The sequence below is a fragment of the Pseudopipra pipra genome, chromosome 4, assembly GCF_036250125.1.
Source record: "Pseudopipra pipra isolate bDixPip1 chromosome 4, bDixPip1.hap1, whole genome shotgun sequence".
Lineage (NCBI taxonomy): Eukaryota > Metazoa > Chordata > Aves > Passeriformes > Pipridae > Pseudopipra > Pseudopipra pipra.
The window spans coordinates 18131264-18149057 of NC_087552.1; the positions used below are offsets into that span (position 1 = coordinate 18131264).

At 45.2% G+C, this 17794-nt stretch overlaps 2 long non-coding RNA genes across 3 annotated transcripts in view; one reads left to right on the forward strand and one right to left on the reverse strand.

Moving 5' to 3' along the window:
* Positions 1-17794, forward strand: part of LOC135412873 (uncharacterized) — a 636102-nt gene that overhangs the window by 520268 nt on the left and 98040 nt on the right. The gene's annotated exons all lie outside the window — the stretch shown is intronic.
* LOC135412857 (uncharacterized) lies at positions 178-3282 on the reverse strand. 2 transcript variants are annotated; one of them, XR_010429989.1, is made up of 4 exons: positions 3191-3282; positions 1696-1999; positions 681-732; positions 178-356 (listed from the first exon to the last, which is right to left on the reverse strand). It is a non-coding gene; the product is annotated as an uncharacterized LOC135412857 (long non-coding RNA). The 2 variants fall into 2 exon arrangements; XR_010429988.1 differs by lacking the exon at positions 3191-3282 and having other exon boundaries at positions 1696-2084.

The following is a 17794-nucleotide window of genomic DNA, read 5'->3' on the forward strand; positions in this document are numbered from 1 at the left end:
CTGTCTACCAGCAGAGTCCAACATAGATAAGCAGACAGACTTGACTCTATTTAAATAAATTAATAGTTTATTTATAGTTAAACTCAGGAAAAATGGAACTGTATACAACAAGAACTATGTACATGAAGAAAAAAGTCTTTCTGCCACCTACCCCCGAAAATCCGTCTGACTGGGGGGGATACTTCTGTCCTGAGAAACAGAAATACTCAGAAATAAACGGGATGATAGTCTCTGGGAGGGAGTTCTGTTCTGCAGGTTGGGCAAGCCCTGGAATTCTCAAGGGCAACAGCGATGCACCGACTGCAGAAGAGATGGCCACACTGGGTTGACACAACCTGTCGGACACTTCGTATAATCTGGAAGAAAGGAAACCACAACATGTGTTGGGAGGAAAGGATTCGAGTTTGCTGCTCTACTGGCACCAGGAAAATAGGACTTGGAATATCTGGAATCAGTCCATGACTAGAATAAGGAACCCCCAGATCTGCCAGGGCCATCTTGGCAAGGGTTTCTCCCTCTACGTGCACCGCCAAGAAGTGACTTGTGGAACTTCACAGCAAGGTCTGTGCTTCAAGCCAGCTGCCCATAGCACCCCACATTAGTCAGCTGAGTTGCACAGCTCCCCCTCTGCCCCGTTACCCCTCCCACAAAGCTGAAAGGATGACAACGGGGATCCTTACCTGTGAAAAAAAATCCATGCAGATCGGGCACCTTACAGCTCGTTGCCATTCCCTAGAGAGAACAGACCCAGAATTAATACCACTGGGCATCGAGGGTTACTCATCTATAAAATGTCACATAATTATCTGACTGCACTGAGGAGCCACGATGCATTTCTTTTGAAGAACCCTGTATGTCTTTAACTCTCTCAGTTTGCTGCATGTAATGAAGAGTTCAGATTTCCCTGTCCTAAAGGAAACAGTGTCTTGGTTTTCACTGGGAGAAAGATGAAGTCAGCCACCCTGCTCTAGGATTTGAAGTAAGAGCAGTCTCTAGCACTGGGAAGTCTATATATGGCAGCATTTATCTCCAACGGGTCATCAATAACAGCTTTGCAACCAAAGCATCAAGCTGTCCTCTGGAAAGTATTCATTCTAGAATGGAATGAGGTCTGACACTACAGAGTAACACTGCAGATGGCTCTGGCAAGATCCAGCCTCAGGAAGAACCCTCTGGTCAATGTTCTGCAGCTCTGAGCTCTTCCAGCCTTACCTACTGAGAGCAGGAAGGCACGCTCTGTAACAGAGAAGCTTGAGACCGAAGGAAAAAATATTCTTTTTTTATTTTAAGTTCTCTCTTATGTTGCCTTTCAGTAATCCAAAAGGCTCAAAGACTTGCACAGAATTGGCCTGGCTGCTGCCTGCCAGTCTTGTGATGCCAAACCATCCACACTACTGAAAATATTTCCATATCTAAGATCACTACTAGAGCCTAACATGAAAAGTAAATGCAACATCTTATGAGCAAGGGCCTGTGACTAATCACCCTTTCTTGCCATACCCCCAAACTCGTCTTTAAGGTTGTATGCAAAGTTGCCCATCTGCCTTGGGCTGCCTTTTTCTCCCCAAGTGCAAACATTATCCTTTCATCATCATGCAGCACAGGATGCAATCCTCATTGAAAGAGGGAAACAAGTAAAGTGAAGGCTTCAAAGAAGCAAAAATCACTCTTTGGTAGGTCACGAGGCGTACGTACTCTGAAATTGCAGGTTCCTCGTCCAATGATCTCCGTACTTCAGGCGCTACATCAGCCGGTGCATACTCTGTGTCAGCCACTGCATACTCTATGTCAATCACTTCAGACTCTGCATCAGTCACTTCAGACTCTGCATCAGTCACTTCAGATTCTACATCAGTCACTTCAGACTCTACGTCAGTCACTTCAGATTCCACATCAGTCACATCATCTGCTGTTTCATATTCATCATAACTGCGCAGTACAGGGCTGTCCAACAGTTGCTGGCTTCTTGGTGTAAGATTTCTCCTTTGTTGTTCATACCCTGTAAGTTAATTTTGGTAAGTCAGATCTATCATTTACTCTCTCTTTTTCCCTGGAACTATCCTTCAAACGCGTTATTGTAAATAGTTTGTAATGGGTCCTATTTGAAATGGACACTATTCAACTGGGTTACAAGCAATCTCAAACAAAGTAGTTTCCTAAATATTAAGGCTGAACCCTTCCACACATTGAGACTATTCTGCTATGGAAACAAAACATTTGCTATAATCACCCTACATCAGTTAAAACATGACCTGAGAGATTCTCAGTGTCCACTGAGATACACTGCCTGTGAATAAATATGCCCTATAAAGGGAAGGCCTCTCACACTGTTCTTACTAATACGGTCTGCTGTGATCCTATGGTAAGGAATGGCAACAATTGCTGTGTGATAGGGGAGAGAGGACTGCAGTCAAGTTCCCAAGGAGCATGGTGACGTAGCACATACACAAGAAAAAGGCTTGGCAAAACACAGAGTGCTTTGTTTCAAAAGTTTCAGAAGGGATGGAATAAATGCTTAAATCTAAAACTGTACATTCTGGAGCTGCTGTGCTTCCTTGTTGCTGTATGATGCTAAACTGTTGCCCTCTTTTTCTCTGTGTTCAATGAAACCTCCCCACTCAAAGGCACCTTCTATCAAACGAGTCTTATTGAGAACAGTCCTTGGAAATTATAAAAACACTTGAAGCAGTGTCTCCCTAGAAATTGCCATCATCTCCCTCCTCAGTTAAGGTAACTTGAAAATGGAGTTTTATCACCCAAGTTCAAACCCAAGTTCAAAGGAGATCAATTTTTAGTGGCCTAGTCTGTAACATCTGAAGGATCAAGACCTGCTGTTCACTTTTTAATTCTCAGAAACCGCATGCAACAATGATCTCTGCAACTCCAGTGTCCATGTAACAATAATCCAGCACTAATCAATTAAAATTACAGAAAATGTCACCAAATTAAAGTTCTTTCCTGCAAGAGCATTCAGCTACAACTTCTGTTGCAGGGATATTCCACTGTGTCTGATAGCAGCTAGCAGACACAGATGGGATCCATTCTCTAAGACATTGGCCAGAGGCTTTAGCACTGTCCTTTGCCTTCTGCTAAATGCAGTTTCAATCCCTGGTACTAGAGTCTGTTGGAAAAGACAAATAAAAAATAATGAGTACATTTAGGATAATTCCATTGGAAAAAGTCAACTCACCTTCAAGAAGCTTCACCAATGCATATGGGAAGGGAGAGAAAAGAAAATACAATTAGAATCTGGTGTGCATGCCTGGTGTTCCATACTAACACCAGCTCAGTGAAGAAGATACGAGAGAACAGGCAAAGAATGGCAGGCTCCAGACTTCTTATTTTGGTTAAGAACATTCAAAGGAATAGTCAGTTAGCTGTTGCCCTGAAAACAAGCAAGAGGGTGCTGCTAGTTCTGCTCCCACTGATGGAACAGGGTAAAATCAGATGCAGCTTAATAACACCTGAACGCCCTTCTGCCACCTCCTCTGTTTCACATCTCTAACTGGATTTGACCCAGAGGTTTAACTTTCCCTCTTTCTCCCCCAAATGGGAAAATTCAGCAGTGATAGCCATAAACAATCCATGTTAGATGAACGGCTGCTGAAGAAAGGAAACCACAAGAGGGGTTTGGAGTAAAGAATTCAAGTTAGATGCTGCACTGGCACCAGGCTAATAGGACTTGGAGTATCTGCAATCAGTCAGTATCTGCCAGAATAATAAGGAACCCACAGATGTGCCATCTTGGCAAGGGTTCCTCCCTGTGTGTACACCCCTGAGAAGTGACTTGGAGGGACGTGCTAGTTGGAGCTGCAAAGCAAGGTCTGTGCTCAAGCCAGCTGCCCGTAGCATCCCACATCAGCCAGCTGAGCTGTGCAGATCCCCCTCTGTCCTCTTTGCCCTCCCATAAAGCTGAAAGGATAACAGCATGTGGATCCTTACCTCTGAGGAGTCATCTCTCCAAATTGGAGAGGTAACAGTAGCTGCTGGCCGTGTGCTAGAAGAACCAGAAAGAACACACAGTCATTAATTTCACTGTGCATGGAGGGTTACCAACACATAAAGTGTCCGAAATTAAAACATCCCCTTCTCTGATCTAGCAACATCCCAGCCCAGCAACACAACCATTTCAAGAGCTTTTATGTACTTCAAGCAATTCAGTGTGTCTCAAGCCACAGTGTAAGATCCATTTGTTAATGACTCCACGAACAGAGAAGAAAGGTTTCTGCTGGATTTTGCAGCAGATTTTGTGGGCAACAACCTTTTTCAACCCTATGTCAGAAATCAGACTGTAGAAAGACACTTCATCTGTCACATACCCATCATTATCTCTTGGTTCCTCTTCATCATCACTTGTCAGTAGCACAACTGAATTATCTGCTGCACTGGAAACAAGTGGGTTTCCAGCTGGGTGCTGCTGGTTCTGCTCCCACTGCTGCAACGGGGTCGAAATGGAGGCAGCTTAGAACTACCTGTAGCCCCTCCTCCCTGCTCCCCTCTTTCAGTTCCCCAATTGGATTTAGGCTGGAGGTGTTTCTATCCCTCTTTCTGCCCTAACCAGTCAAATTCAAGGGTGATATCCGTAACTACTCGTATGACATGAACAGCTGCTGAAGAAAGGAAGCCACAGGAGGGGTTGCAGTAAAGAATTCAAGCCTGGCTGCTGTGTTGGTGCCAGGCAAATAGATCTTAGATGTCTGCATTCAGTCCATTACTGCTATAATATCGGGAACCCACAGATCTCCCAGTGCCATCTTGGCGAGGGATCCCCCTCTACAGGCACCCCTGAGAAGTGACTTGGAGGGATGTGCTACTTGGAGCTTCAAAGCAAGGGCTGTGCTTCAAGCCAGCTGCCTCTAGCATGCCATGTTAGCCAAATGAGTTATGCAGCTCCTGCCCTGCTCCATTCCCCCTCCCACAGAAAATGAAAAGGTGGCAACATGTGGATTCTTACCCCTAGGAAGCAATACTGCTCCAGCACATTTGTAAGGGTAGCACTGGGTCTTGTGGTAGAGAGAAGAGAGCAAGAAAAAAATTCAGCTGTTAATTGCACCACTCATCAGGGGTGAGTGATACATAAATTGTCAGAAATCAAAACATCCCTTCTTCTGATCTAGCTACAACCCAGCCCAGCAACACAATCATTCCAAGAACTTTTATGTACTGCAAGCATTTCAGTGTATCTCAAGCCACAGTGTAAGATCCATTCATTTATGACTTCATGAAGAGAGAAGAAAGATTTCTTCTGGGGTTTACTGGATTTTTTTGGGTTTTTTAGTTAGTTCTCTTCCAGACAGGCCACTACATCCCAGGTCTGGAGTTTTGCACAGAATCAAGCAGAACTCAAAGCCTTGGCAAAAACCTCTTTCCACCCTATGTCAGACATTGGACTTTTAGAAAGTTACTTGATCTGTCACATACCCATCATTATCTCTTGGTTCCTCTTCATCCTCATTCACCAGTGGCACAACTGAATTGTCTGCTGCACTGGAAACAAGTGGGTGCTCCTGGTTCTGCTCCCACTGATGGAACGAGGTACAAACAAAGGCAGTTTAGGAACCATCTGAAGCCCCTCCTCCCTGCTCCCCTCTTTCAGATCCCTAATTGGATGTAGGCTGCAGCCAAATCTTTTCCTTTTTCTGCCCCAAAGAGGCAAATTCAGCAGTGATAGCCATAAACAATCCATGTGAGATGAACGGCTGCTGAAGAAAGGAAACCACAAGAGGGGTTTGGAGTAAAGAATTCAAGTTTGATGCTGCACTGGCACCAGGCTAATAGGACTTGGAGTATCTGCAATCAGTCAGTATCTGCCAGAATAATAAGGAACCCACAGATGTGCCATCTTGGCAAGGGTTCCTCCCTGTGTGTACACCCCTGAGAAGTGACTTGGAGGGACGTGCTAGTTGGAGCTGCAAAGCAAGGTCAGTGCTCAAGCCAGCTGCCCGTAGCATCCCACATCAGCCAGCTGAGCTGTGCAGATCCCCCTCTGTCCTCTTTGCCCTCCCATAAAGCTGAAAGGATAACAACATGTGGATCCTTACCTCTGAGGAGTCATCTATCCAAATTGGAGAGGTAACAGTAGCTGCTGGCCATGTTCTAGAAGAACAGAACCAGAAAGAACACACAGCCATTAATTTCACTGTGCATGGAGGGTTACCAACACATAAAGTGTCCGAAATTAAAACATCCCCTTCTCTGATCTAGCAACATCCCAGCCCAGCAACACAACCATTTCAAGAGCTTTTATGTACTTCAAGCAATTCAGTGTGTCTCAAGCCACAGTGTAAGATCCATTTGTTAATGACTCCACGAACAGAGAAGAAAGGTTTCTGCTGGATTTTGCAGCAGATTTTGTGGGCAACAACCTCTTTCAACCCTATGTCAGAAATCAGACTGTAGAAAGACACTTCATCTGTCACATACCCATCATTATCTCTTGGTTCCTCTTCATCATCACTTGTCAGTAGCACAACTGAATTATCTGCTGCACTGGAAACAAGTGGGTTTCCAGCTGGGTGCTGCTGGTTCTGCTCCCACTGCTGCAACGGGGTCGAAATGGAGGCAGCTTAGAACTACCTGTAGCCCCTCCTCCCTGCTCCCCTCTTTCAGTTCCCCAATTGGATTTAGGCTGGAGGTGTTTCTATCCCTCTTTCTGCCCTAACCAGGCAAATTCAAGGGTGATATCCGTAACTACTCGTATGACATGAACAGCTGCTGAAGAAAGGAAGCCACAAGAGGGGTTGCAGTAAAGAATTCAAGCCTGGCTGCTGTGTTGGTGCCAGGCAAATAGATCTTAGATGTCTGCATTCAGTCCATTACTGCTATAATATCGGGAACCCACAGATCTTCCAGTGCCATCTTGGCGAGGGATCCCCCTCTACAGGCACCCCTGAGAAGTGACTTGGAGGGATGTGCTACTTGGAGCTTCAAAGCAAGGGCTGTGCTTCAAGCCAGCTGCCTCTAGCATGCCATGTTAGCCAAATAAGTTATGCAGCTCCTGCCCTGCTCCATTCCCCCTCCCACAGAAAATGAAAAGGTGGCAACATGTGGATTCTTACCCCTAGGAAGCAATACTGCTCCAGCACATTTGTAAGGGTAGCACTGGGTCTTGTGGTAGAGAGAAGAGAGCAAGAAAAAAATTCAGCTGTTAATTGCACCATTCATCAGGGGTGAGTGATACATAAATTGTCAGAAATCAAAACATCCCTTCTTCTGATCTAGCTACAACCCAGCCCAGCAACACAATCATTCCAAGAACTTTTATGTACTGCAAGCATTTCAGTGTATCTCAAGCCACAGTGTAAGATCCATTCATTTATGACTTCATGAAGAGAGAAGAAAGATTTCTTCTGGGGTTTACTGGATTTTTTTGGGTTTTTTAGTTAGTTCTCTTCCAGACAGGCCACTACATCCCAGGTCTGGAGTTTTGCACAGAATCAAGCAGAACTCAAAGCCTTGGCAAAAACCTCTTTCCACCCTATGTCACAAATTGGACTTTTAGAAAGTTACTTGATCTGTCACATACCCATCATTATGTCTTGGTTCCTCTTCATCCTCATTCACCAGTGGCACAACTGAATTGTCTGCTGCACTGGAAACAAGTGGGTGCTCCTGGTTCTGCTCCCACTGATGGAACGAGGTACAAACAAAGGCAGTTTAGGAACCATCTGAAGCCCTCCTCCCTGCTCCCCTCTTTCAGATCCCTAATTGGATGTAGGCTGCAGCCAAATCTTTTCCTTTTTCTGCCCCAAAGAGGTAAATTCAGCAGTGATAGCCATAAACAATCCATGTGAGATGAACGGCTGCTGAAGAAAGGAAACCACAAGAGGGGTTTGGAGTAAAGAATTCAAGTTTGATGCTGCACTGGCACCAGGCTAATAGGACTTGGAGTATCTGCAATCAGTCAGTATCTGCCAGAATAATAAGGAACCCACAGATGTGCCATCTTGGCAAGGGTTCCTCCCTGTGTGTACACCCCTGAGAAGTGACTTGGAGGGACGTGCTAGTTGGAGCTGCAAAGCAAGGTCAGTGCTCAAGCCAGCTGCCCGTAGCATCCCACATCAGCCAGCTGAGCTGTGCAGATCCCCCTCTGTCCTCTTTGCCCTCCCATAAAGCTGAAAGGATAACAACATGTGGATCCTTACCTCTGAGGAGTCATCTATCCGAATTGGAGAGGTAACAGTAGCTGCTGGCCGTGTGCTAGAAGAAAAGAACCAGAAAGAACACACAGCCATTAATTTCACTGTGCATGGAGGGTTACCAACACATAAAGTGTCCGAAATTAAAACATCCCCTTCTCTGATCTAGCAACATCCCAGCCCAGCAACACAACCATTTCAAGAGCTTTTATGTACTTCAAGCATTTCAGTGTGTCTCAAGCCACAGTGTAAGATCCATTTGTTAATGACTTCACGAACAGAGAAGAAAGGTTTCTGCTGGATTTTGCAGCAGATTTTGTGGGCAACAACCTCTTTCAACCCTATGTCAGAAATCAGACTGTAGAAAGACACTTCATCTGTCACATACCCATCATTATCTCTTGGTTCCTCTTCATCATCACTTGTCAGTAGCACAACTGAATTATCTGCTGCACTGGAAACAAGTGGGTTTCCAGCTGGGTGCTGCTGGTTCTGCTCCCACTGCTGCAACGGGGTCGAAATGGAGGCAGCTTAGAACTACCTGTAGCCCCTCCTCCCTGCTCCCCTCTTTCAGTTCCCCAATTGGATTTAGGCTGGAGGTGTTTCTATCCCTCTTTCTGCCCTAACCAGGCAAATTCAAGGGTGATATCCGTAACTACTCGTATGACATGAACAGCTGCTGAAGAAAGGAAGCCACAGGAGGGGTTGCAGTAAAGAATTCAAGCCTGGCTGCTGTGTTGGTGCCAGGCAAATAGATCTTAGATGTCTGCATTCAGTCCATTACTGCTATAATATCGGGAACCCACAGATCTTCCAGTGCCATCTTGGCGAGGGATCCCCCTCTACAGGCACCCCTGAGAAGTGACTTGGAGGGATGTGCTACTTGGAGCTTCAAAGCAAGGGCTGTGCTTCAAGCCAGCTGCCTCTAGCATGCCATGTTAGCCAAATAAGTTATGCAGCTCCTGCCCTGCTCCATTCCCCCTCCCACAGAAAATGAAAAGGTGGCAACATGTGGATTCTTACCCCTAGGAAGCAATACTGCTCCAGCACATTTGTAAGGGTAGCACTGGGTCTTGTGGTAGAGAGAAGAGAGCAAGAAAAAAATTCAGCTGTTAATTGCACCATTCATCAGGGGTGAGTGATACATAAATTGTCAGAAATCAAAACATCCCTTCTTCTGATCTAGCTACAACCCAGCCCAGCAACACAATCATTCCAAGAACTTTTATGTACTGCAAGCATTTCAGTGTATCTCAAGCCACAGTGTAAGATCCATTCATTTATGACTTCATGAAGAGAGAAGAAAGATTTCTTCTGGGGTTTACTGGATTTTTTTGGGTTTTTTAGTTAGTTCTCTTCCAGACAGGCCACTACATCCCAGGTCTGGAGTTTTGCACAGAATCAAGCAGAACTCAAAGCCTTGGCAAAAACCTCTTTCCACCCTATGTCAGACATTGGACTTTTAGAAAGTTACTTGATCTGTCACATACCCATCATTATCTCTTGGTTCCTCTTCATCATCATTCACCAGTGGCACAACTGAATTGTCTGCTGCACTGGAAACAAGTGGGTGCTCCTGGTTCTGCTCCCACTGATGGAACGAGGTACAAACAAAGGCAGTTTAGGAACCATCTGAAGCCCTCCTCCCTGCTCCCCTCTTTCAGGTCCCTAATTGGATGTAGGCTGCAGCCAAATCTTTTCCTTTTTCTGCCCCAAAGAGGCAAATTCAGCAGTGATAGCCATAAACAATCCATGTGAGATGAACGGCTGCTGAAGAAAGGAAACCACAAGAGGGGTTTGGAGTAAAGAATTCAAGTTTGATGCTGCACTGGCACCAGGCTAATAGGACTTGGAGTATCTGCAATCAGTCAGTATCTGCTAGAATAATAAGGAACCCACAGATGTGCCATCTTGGCAAGGGTTCCTCCCTGTGTGTACACCCCTGAGAAGTGACTTGGAGGGACGTGCTAGTTGGAGCTGCAAAGCAAGGTCTGTGCTCAAGCCAGCTGCCCGTAGCATCCCACATCAGCCAGCTGAGCTGTGCAGATCCCCCTCTGTCCTCTTTGCCCTCCCATAAAGCTGAAAGGATAACAGCATGTGGATCCTTACCTCTGAGGAGTCATCTCTCCAAATTGGAGAGGTAACAGTAGCTGCTGGCCGTGTGCTAGAAGAACCAGAAAGAACACACAGCCATTAATTTCACTGTGCATGGAGGGTTACCAACACATAAAGTGTCAGAAATTAAAACATCCCCTTCTCTGATCTAGCAACATCCCAGCCCAGCAACACAACCATTTCAAGACATTTTATGTACTTCAAGCATTTCACTGTGTCTCAAGCCACAGTGTAAGATCCATTTGTTAATGACTCCACGAACAGAGAAGAAAGGTTTCTGCTGGATTTTGCAGCAGATTTTGTGGGCAACAACCTTTTTCAACCCTATGTCAGAAATCAGACTGTAGAAAGACACTTCATCTGTCACATACCCATCATTATCTCTTGGTTCCTCTTCATCATCACTTGTCAGTAGCACAACTGAATTATCTGCTGCACTGGAAACAACTGGGTTTCCAGCTGGGTGCTGCTGGTTCTGCTCCCACTGCTGCAACGGGGTCGAAATGGAGGCAGCTTAGAACTACCTGTAGCCCCTCCTCCCTGCTCCCCTCTTTCAGTTCCCCAATTGGATTTAGGCTGGAGGTGTTTCTATCCCTCTTTCTGCCCTAACCAGGCAAATTCAAGGGTGATATCTGTAACTACTCGTATGACATGAACAGCTGCTGAAGAAAGGAAGCCACAAGAGGGGTTGCAGTAAAGAATTCAAGCCTGGCTGCTGTGTTGGTGCCAGGCAAATAGATCTTAGATGTCAGCATTCAGTCCATTACTGCTATAATTATCGGGAACCCACAGATCTTCCAGTGCCATCTTGGCGAGGGATCCCCATCTACAGGCACCCCTGAGAAGTGACTTGGAGGGATGTGCTACTTGGAGCTGCAAAGCAAGGGCTGTGCTCAAGCCAGCTGCCTGTAGCATCCCACATCAGCCAGCTGAGCTGTGCAGATCCCCCTCTGTCCTCTTTGCCTTCCCATAAAGCTGAAAGGATAACAACATGTGGATCCTTACCTCTGAGGAGTCATCTATCCAAATTGGAGAGGTAACAATACCTACTGGCCGTGTGCTAGAGAGAAGAGAACTTGAAGGAAAATGCAGCCATTAATTTCATTGTGCATGGAGGGTTACCAACACATAAAGTGTCAGAAATCAAAGCATCCTTTATTCTGATCTAGCAACATCCCAGCCCAGCAACACAATCATTTGAAGGGCTTTTATGTACTTCAAACATTTCACTGTGTCTCAAGCCACAGTGTAAGATCCATTCCTTAATTCCTTAATGAGATAAAAAAGGTTTCTGCTGGATTTTACTGGTTTTTTGGATGGGCTTTCAAAAACAGACAGGCCATTATATTCCAGGTCTGAATTTTTCACACAGAATCAAGCAGAACTCAAAGCCTTGGCAAAAACCTATTTCTACCCTGTGTCAGAAATTAGACTTTAGAGAGTTACTTTATCTGTCACATACCCATCATTATCTCTTGGTTCCTCTTCATCATCACTGGTCAGTAGCACAACTGAATTATCTGCTGCACTGGAAACAACTGGGTTTCCAGCTGGGTGCTGCTGGTTCTGCTCGCACTGCTGCAACGGGGTCGAAATGGAGGCAGCTTAGGAACCACATGTAACCCTTTCTCCCTGCTCCCCTCTTTCAGTTCCCTAATTGGATTTAGGCTGGAGGTGTTTCTTTCCCTCTTTCTGCCCTAAACAGGCAAATTCAGCAGTGATAGCCATGAACACTTCCTATTAGATGAACACCTCAGTGTCCAGGAGTACCTTAAATGGATGTTGCAGGTAAACACTTAATATTTGAGGAGTCAAAGTCTTCCTGTCCTCTCCTTTTCTTTTTCTTTAAATCCCTGGCCTGTATGATGAGGATCTCTGGAATAACTTCCCTTTTAAATTGCATCTCCTTCTGTTACATTACCAATGACTGCTAAATGTTGTGCCCAAGTTCTGGAGCAACAGGCTCTTTTCAACTACTTTTTCACTACAAGGGATACTTGGAAGTGTTAATGTGTTCAGAGGTGCATTTGACTGGTAACTCTGTCTAAAGTGGTCAATCAGAGCTGTGTTTCAACCCTGGAGGTCAGGCTACCTAGTTAGATGCCAGAAGATAGGCCCAGGAGCACAGGAGAAAACTAATTTGACTGCAAGATGGACAGAAGTGTGCCATTCATTACTTACCACAGCAGAATCATCACCAGTTAGATCAATGACTTCAGGCTCAGCAGATTCGTCTGTGAGATCTATGATTTCGTCAACAGCTGAAAAAGAGAAATGGGCTGTCACTGTGGAACAGGCTGAGGTAGATTCGATTGTGCCTTGGGTCTCTTCTCTTCAGGAATGTGGCCAAAATGTCACTCAAGCTTTGCCCTCAACAGTCCACAGAGACCATTACCAGCCCTGTTTTTTCACAGGTGGCAGTGCAAGAGGAACAGCAGCTGAACTTCTCACACAATTCTGTTGGATAACAATATCTTGTGGGAGGTACACGCCAACAGATGATTCATCTAACATAGGGTAATGTTTATCAGACAGAAAAAAAACCCAAAACAAAACCCAAAGCAGAACCAGAATCGTAGAGGGTATCCTAATTTTACAGTACCATGCTGTACATGTTCCCCTGAGGGATGGGGCACAGCTAGCTTTTCCTTATCTTCTTCCAGCTTCAGAGATCTCATACTTAGTTTGCCACCCTCTGTAGTGGCAGCTGTGGCACCTGCCAGCTCATCAGAGTTCATTCAGATGTCTGAGCAGCACTTGAGGACCTTTGATACACAGCTCATCTCCCTCATTTTAGTGGAAATTCTCTCTCATTCTCTTTCAAATGAGAGCATGGAATCTCTCTCATTTTAGTGGAAAATGGATCACAGCTCAGTAACAAACCCAAATGGTTGTGAGAAGGCTTGTTGTTTAGGGATGCCATACTAGGCACTTCCTAAAATCCCATGTTTCCCTTCCTCCCCAGTAAAGGGCCTAGAAACTGGCAAAAGCATATGTTCAGCTGTATGTCAAACCTCTAGAAGCAGTTTCTGTTCTTACCAAGATCAAAAGAAAGCACACGACTTTCTTCGAGGTCTATTGGCTCTGCTGCTGAAGCCTCACCTGCACTAGAAGCCAGCAGCCTGCTTCGTTTCGGAGCTTGTCTGGAATTAACGGCTCCTCCACGGCGCTTTCGCCGATTCTAAGAGAGAACAAAGCCTTAGCATTTGGTGTGGGAGTAATATTAACGGGGCCCTCATTTTTGCAACACCAGTGAAAGTATATGAGGATACAGAAAACAACTCCACAACGTCTGGAATACACATTGAATGGTGCTCTGGGTCATTCCTGCCTGAGCCCATTGCATCAGAGAAAGGAAACCACAATAGGGGTTTGGAGTAAAGAATTCAACTTTGATGCTGCACTGGCACCAGGCTAATAGGACTTGGAGTATCTGCAATCAGTCAGTATCTACCAGAATAATAAGGAACCCACAGATGTGCCATCTTGGCAAGGGTTCCTCCCTGTGTGTACACCCCTGAGAAGTGACTTGGAGGGACCTGCTAGTTGGAACTGCAAAGCAAGGTCTGTGCTCAAGCCAGCTGCCCGTAGCATCCCACATCAGCCAGCTGAGCTGTGCAGATCCCCCTCTGTCCTCTTTGCCCTCCCATAAAGCTGAAAGGATAACAACATGTGGATCCTTACCTCTGAGGAGTCATCTATCCAAATTGGAGAGGTAACAGTAGCTGCTGGCCGTGTGCTAGAGAGAATAGAACTTGAAAGAAAATGCAGCCATTAATTTCACTGTGCATGGAGGGTTACCAACACATGAAGTGTCAGAAATTAAAACATCCTTTAGTCGGACCTAGCAACATCCCAGCCCAGCAACACAATCATTTGAAAGGCTTTTATGTACTTCAAGCATTTCAGTGTGTCTCAAGCCACAGTGTAAGATCCATTCCTTAATTCCTTAATGAGATAAAAAAGCTTTCTTCTGGATTTTACTGGATTTTTGGATGGGATTTCAAAAACAGACAGGCCACTTTATTCCAGGTCTGAATTTTTCACACAGAATCAAGCAGAACTCAAAGCCTTGGCAAAGACCTATTTCTACCCTGTGTCAGAAATTAGACTGTAGAAAGACACTTCATCTGTCACATACCCATCATTATCTCTTGGTTCCTCTTCATCATCACTGGTCAGTAGCACAACTGAATTATCTGCTGCACTGGAAACAACTGGGTTTCCAGTTGGGTGCTGCTGGTTCTGCTCGCACTGCTGCAACGGGGTCGAAATGGAGGCAGCTTAGGAACCACATGTAGCCCCTCCTCCCTGCTCCCCTCTTTCAGTTCCCTAATTGGATTTAGGCTGGAGGTGTTTCTTTCCCTCTTTCTGCCCTAAACAGGCAAATTCAGCAGTGATAGCCATAAACACTTCCTATTAGATGAACACCTCAGTGTCCAGGAGCACCTTAAATGGATGTTGCAGGTAAACACTTAATATTTGAGGAGTCAAAGTCTTCCTGTCCTCTCCTTTTCTTTTTCTTTAAATCCCTGGCCTGTATGATGAGGATCTCTGGAATAACTTCCCTTTTAAATTGCATCTCCTTCTGTTACATTACCAATGACTGGTAAATGTTGTGCCCAAGTTCTGGAGCAACAGGCTCTTTTAAACTACTTTTTCACTACAAGGGATACTTGGAAGTGTTAATGTGTTCAGAGGTGCATTTGACTGGTAACTCTGTCTAAAGTGGTCAATCAGAGCTGTGTTTCAACCCTGGAGGTCAGGCTACCTAGTTAGATGCCAGAAGATAGGCCCAGGAGCACAGGAGAAAACTAATTTGACTGCAAGATGGACAGAAGTGTGCCATTCATTACTTACCACAGCAGAATCATCACCAGTTAGATCAATGACTTCAGGCTCAGCAGATTCGTCGGTGAGATCTATGATTTCGTCAACAGCTGAAAAAGAGAAATGGGCTGTCACTGTGGAACAGGCTGAGGTAGATTCGATTGTGCCTTGGGTCTCTTCTCTTCAGGAATGTGGCCAAAATGTCACTCAAGCTTTGCCCTCAACAGTCCACAGAGACCATTACCAGCCCTGTTTTTTCACAGGTGGCAGTGCAAGAGGAACAGCAGCTGAACTTCTCACACAATTCTGTTGGATAACAATATCTTGTGGGAGGTACACACCAACAGATGATTCATCTAACATAGGGTAATGTTTATCAGACAGAAAAAAAACCCAAAACAAAACCCAAAGCAGAACCAGAATCGTAGAGGGTATCCTAATTTTACAGTACCATGCTGTACATGTTCCCCTGAGGGATGGGGCACAGCTAGCTTTTCCTTATCTTCTTCCAGCTTCAGAGATCTCATACTTAGTTTGCCACCCTCTGTAGTGGCAGCTGTGGCACCTGCCAGCTCATCAGAGTTCATTCAGATGTCTGAGCAGCCCTGGAGGACCTTTGATACACAGCTCATCTCCCTCATTTTAGTGGAAATTCTCTCTCATTCTCTTTCAAATGAGAGCATGGAATCTCTCTCATTTTAGTGGAAAATGGATCACAGCTCAGTAACAAACCCAAATGGTTGTGAGAAGGCTTGTTGTTTAGGGATGCCATACTAGGCACTTCCTAAAATCCCATGTTTCCCTTCCTCCCCAGTAAAGGGCCTAGAAACTGGCAAAAGCATATGTTCAGCTGTATGTCAAACCTCTAGAAGCAGTTTCTGTTCTTACCAAGATCAAAAGAAAGCACACGACTTTCTTCGAGGTCTATTGGCTCTGCTGCTGAAGCCTCACCTGCACTAGAAGCCAGCAGCCTGCTTCGTTTCGGAGCTTGTCTGGAATTAACGGCTCCTCCACGGCGCTTTCGCCGATTCTAAGAGAGAACAAAGCCTTAGCATTTGGTGTGGGAGTAATATTAACGGGGCCCTCATTTTTGCAACAGCAGTGAAAGTACACGAGGATACAGAAAACAACTCCACAACGTCTGGAATACACATTGAATGGTGCTCTGGGTCATTCCTGCCTGAGCCCATTGCATCAGAGAAAGGAAACCACAATAGGGGTTTGGAGTAAAGAATTCAACTTTGATGCTGCACTGGCACCAGGCTAATAGGACTTGGAGTATCTGCAATCAGTCAGTATCTACCAGAATAATAAGGAACCCACAGATGTGCCATCTTGGCAAGGGTTCCTCCCTGTGTGTACACCCCTGAGAAGTGACTTGGAGGGACGTGCTAGTTGGAGCTGCAAAGCAAGGTCTGTGCTCAAGCCGGCTGCCCGTAGCATCCCACATCAGCCAGCTGAGCTGTGCAGATCCCCCTCTGTCCTCTTTGCCCTCCCATAAAGCTGAAAGGATAACAGCATGTGGATCCTTACCTCTGAGGAGTCATCTATCCAAATTGGAGAGGTAACAGTAGCTGCTGGCCGTGTGCTAGAGAGAAGAGAACTTGAAAGAAAATGCAGCCATTAATTTCACTGTGCATGGAGGGTTACCAACACATAAAGTGTCAGAAATTAAAACATCCTTTATTCGGACCCAGCAACATCCCAGCCCAGCAACACAATCATTTGAAAGGCTTTTATGTACTTCAAGCTTTTCACTGTGTCTCAAGCCACAGTGTAAGATCCATTCCTTAATTCCTTAATGAGATAAAAAATCTTTCTTCTGGATTTTACTGTTTTTTTGGATGGGCTTTCAAAAACAGACAGGCCACTTTATTCCAGGTCTGAATTTTTCACACAGAATCAAGCAGAACTCAAAGCCTTGGCAAAAACCTATTTCTACCCTGTGTCAGAAATTAGACTTAAGAGAGTTACTTTATCTGTCACATACCCATCATTATCTCTTGGCTCTTCTTCATCATCACTTGTCAGTAGCACAACTGAATTATCTGCTGCACTGGAAACAACTGGGTTTCCAGCTGGGTGCTGCTGGTGCTGCTCCCACTGCTGCAACGGGGTCGAAATGGAGGCAGCTTAGGAACCACATGTAACCCTTTCTCCCTGCTCCCCTCTTTCAGTTCCCTAATTGGATTTAGGCTGGAGGTGTTTCTTTCCCTCTTTCTGCCCTAAACAGGCAAATTCAGCAGTGATAGCCATGAACACTTCCTATTAGATGAACACCTCAGTGTCCAGGAGTACCTTAAATGGATGTTGCAGGTAAACACTTAATATTTGAGGAGTCAAAGTCTTCCTGTCCTCTCCTTTTCTTTTTCTTTAAATCCCTGGCCTGTATGATGAGGATCTCTGGAATAACTTCCCTTTTAAATTGCATCTCCTTCTGTTACATTACCAATGACTGGTAAATGTTGTGCCCAAATTCTGGAGCAACAGGCTCTTTTAAACTACTTTTTCACTACAAGGGATACTTGGAAGTGTTAATGTGTTCAGAGGTGCATTTGACTGGTAACTCTGTCTAAAGTGGTCAATCAGAGCTGTGTTTCAACCCTGGAGGTCAGGCTACCTAGTTAGATGCCAGAAGATAGGCCCAGGAGCACAGGAGAAAACTAATTTGACTGCAAGATGGACAGAAGTGTGCCATTCATTACTTACCA